We start from the raw sequence: 3772 nt of genomic DNA, 5'->3' as shown, positions 1-3772 counted from the left end.
CACAGTATGACTTTAGGTAACAGTGCCAGGTAGGTAGATGACTTCTTTCTTGTTACTTTCTCACCCAGGTCCAGCATCTTCACTAAAGAGCCAGGTTCTGCTTCCTCCCCAGCCCAGCAGCCCCCGACCCACACCCAAGCCAGGAGAGAAACTTCCATCCGTGTCTCTAGGTCCCAGACACCCCAGGCCCCGCAGCCTGGGCATAATAAACACATCACCACCACCACGCCCACCCACCCCCCAGCGGGAAACCCCCCAGTACAACACCCATGCCACTAGGGAAAGAACAGCCCAGACACACAGAAAAATTCTGAAATAGGCTTCGGGTTTTATTCAAAACAACACTGGTGGCGGCTGCCACTTGTTTTCTCTACCCCAGGCCGTCTGGGCCAGTAGGTACCAGCGCCATCAGCAACTAGGAGGGAAGTTTATTCACACCATAGAAACTGTACAGCGACTGGGAGTGCGATAGTCACAGCAGCAGGGCTGGGTGGAGGGCTTCCAGGAGGAGGCGGCCTCTGTCTCCTCCTCAAACCCTGGCTCAGCCCAGGCTCCGCCAGGAACACTGATTATTGCACAAAGACAAAAAAGAGTATGTGTATCTGGGCTAAACAGCGGTTTCTAAGACCCCAAGCCCTTACACAGCGCAGCAAAGGGGGCCAGAGGTGGCCCTGGAAACAGAAAGCTCCAGTGGGAAGATTTGTGGGGGAAGACAGGCAGACAGGCTGATACTGTGCACATTTGGTCCACTTTTAGGGGGCTGCCTGGTGCAGGAGAAGGCCTGGCAGGAGACAGGAAAAGGGTTTGGCCAGGGCAGGCCATGTCCCATCTGGTCTTGGGTCCCTTTGTATAGGTGTTGAGGTGCCTGCCAGCCACCATCCTGCAGAGATCTGCAAACACACAGCTTGGGTTGTCCAGCACCAGGGTCCCCACTCTCCTCAGGGCCAGGCCACGTGGGTTAGGGTAGGTTTGTGCTTTTGTGATAGACAGGCCGCAGGATCAGAGAGGGCAAAGGGGCTAATCACCCAACCCTTAGCCATTTGGGCTTCTCCTGGCCAGCCAACCACAGCTTCCCTGGTCCCCTATCACCTGTAACTCCCAGGAACAGGACCAAGTGCCTGGGTTCAGCATTTGAGGCCCTCCAGGAACAAGCCCATCTCTCACGACTCCCTCAGGCAAAGCTTCTATCTTCTGTGTTCAGCTCTGAGACATATCCCGCTCTGACCAGACCTCCCACCATCACTCAGGTGACGGCTGGATCACTCTTCCCACGTGTCTGCTTGTTCTGAGGTCACACAGATCCCAGTAAAAGGATGGCTTTATGTCAGACACACCGGAGATGTGTTCCCTGCCCAGCCACTGATAACCTGGTGACATCAGGAAAGTCAGTTCCCTGGTCTGCGCGTGGAGCAGCAGTGCACGCGGCTCAGGGCCTCCCGACGACACCTGAGCCCAGAAAACGGGAGCTGCTGACCGGAGTCAGATGCCATCCCCTGAATCCCACCCACCCTCCACACGGGCCTCCCAGGCCCCACTAGCCATCTTCCAGCCCCTGGCACACACGTCCCTCCAGGAACACGTTGTCGGGCACAGCTACTGTGTGTGCGGCCTCCCCTTCACCTCGATTGCTGGGGCCAGCGTGGCTCACGGAGGGAGGGTGAGGCAGAGCCCAGCAGGCTACCCACGCCCTCTTTTTCCCCAGACAAGCAAGCACCCCCGTGATGAAACCACCAGCATGGCCAGGGCAGCCAGTGCAAGGCTCTCTGGAGCAAGCAGCTCAGGACTAGGGCCCAGCCTCCACCTCCAGCCAATGGGCCCCTGGGGGGCAGGAGGGGACATGACCCCAGGCCCAGCCAGCCCCTCCCCTGGAGGCTGCCACCTGGGAGAGTGCAGAGCGTGTAGGCACCGCCTTGTGTGGCCTCACAGCGACCCCTCAAAGAGGACTGCCCACCATCACACTTTCAGGTGAGGAGAGGGAGGCTCCAGAGGCTCAGGGGCAAGTCCAAGACTGACCACCAAGATGGCCCAACTCCCCCACTGCCAGCAGAGAGGCCTGCAGCCCGGCTGTGACTTTCTGAATCCACCTGCTTTGAAACACAGGGTCCCTGTTTCACATTTCAGGTACTCAGGGGCTGGCTGCCCACAGGGCCCCAGCCTCTTTGCTCCCCGGGTTCTGAGGGTCCTAGGGTGGCCCCTTCACCCCCTGGGGTGGACCTTGGCTTCCTCAGGTGTGAAGTGGACCAAACAACCCTTCCCCCTACCAGCTCTTGGGGAAAGGCTTTGCAGGCCACATTACCTCCTCCCTTTGCACGATGCCCAGACCCCAGGGGTCCCTCTGCCACCTAGAAGACCCACAGCCTGTCAAGAAGACCCTTCTCCCGAACCCGTCTGCCCAGCCCAAAGCCAAACTCTTTAAGGTCAGGTTTGGGGAACAAGGTCAAGGGCCCCTCAGCGGGGCCAGCCAAAGCCTTTGAGAGGCTCTCACACCGGCAGAGGGCCTGGTTATTGCTGAAGGGCGGTGAGTCCCCAGCTTTCGGCATTTCCCACCCCACAACCTCTGCGTGTCTGCAGATCACTGCATCACTATGACCCAGCCTTCTTCCTCAAAATGACTTCAAGTCCATTCACTGCTCAAAACCCAGCCCTGATCTGAGCACTATATCTGTGATGTCATGGGTCCAATGTACTGGGGTTTTTTTTTCTAATAAGTACTGAAATAAATGCACAACTATTCAAATAAATACCCATCTGATAAATGCAAGTCTATTCAAATAAATACCCATCTGGGAACCCATTTGAGAAGTATTGCAGCTTTGGGAAAGCTGGGAAGGGGAATAAAACAGAGACTTAGAGGCAGGCAGCAGGGAGAGAGGATGTGGGGATGTGGGTCTCCAGATGCCAGGCGGGCGTGGGAAGGTGCAGGGCCCAGGGCTGATCCCAGGGCCCAGGCAGCTACCCCCACCCCTACTTAGGGTCCTGTCAGATCTATTTTACCCTGAACTCCATGGAGGATGGGGGGCAGGGAGCAGAGTTGGTCAGGGGACAGGGAGTGGAGGGGTGTGTACAACCTCCAGCAATGGCCGTGGCTCAGGGTCCACCCCGGGCTGGGGGTAAAAGGCAATAAGTAACTGGCCACTGATTGTCAGAACCCAGGAGCCCTGGGGGGCAGCCCGACCAGCATATGACCTCCAAACATCTCATCTGCTTAATACCTTCACCGTCCCTCTCCTTCCTGCAGCCCTGCTGCTCTCAGCTCCTTGGGGGCAAAAGCCCCTGGAACCTCACCTAAAGGTGAGGCCCCCCAACCCTGCCCAGTCGTGGAGCCACTTTACACCCCCACCGCTGTCCTTAAAGTAATACCAGGACTCACCCCTGGTTTTTCTAAAGAAAGACATCTAACTGGTTGACTAAGAGAGTTTGTGTGCTCTGGGGCATCTATGAAGGACTGTCACAACAGCTAGACGGTCAGGAACAAGACAGACACCCCAACATGTAGAGGGGTGGGATCTTAGCAGCGTTTCTTCTTTAAAGGAAAAAAAAATGCACCCTGAATTCCACCTCTTCTTCTGGGCCTGTCTCCCCGGCCACGGTGGGGACCCTCAGAGGCCTGAGAGCCCTCTCCAAGCCACTCTCAACCCGGGAGGGAGACACCAGAAATTCCAGCCGCCAGTACCCCCGGAGTGGGCCCCCACCGGCTATGCTCAACTTTAGCACTTTCTGGAAGTCATAAGCTCTCGGTAGAAAAAATAAATATATATGTCTGTCTCTCTCT

The sequence above is a fragment of the Bison bison genome, unplaced genomic scaffold, assembly GCF_000754665.1.
Source record: "Bison bison bison isolate TAMUID 2011002044 unplaced genomic scaffold, Bison_UMD1.0 scf7180017863885, whole genome shotgun sequence".
NCBI classification, from domain to species: domain Eukaryota; kingdom Metazoa; phylum Chordata; class Mammalia; order Artiodactyla; family Bovidae; genus Bison; species Bison bison.
Note: the sequence above shows the minus strand (reverse complement) of the source record.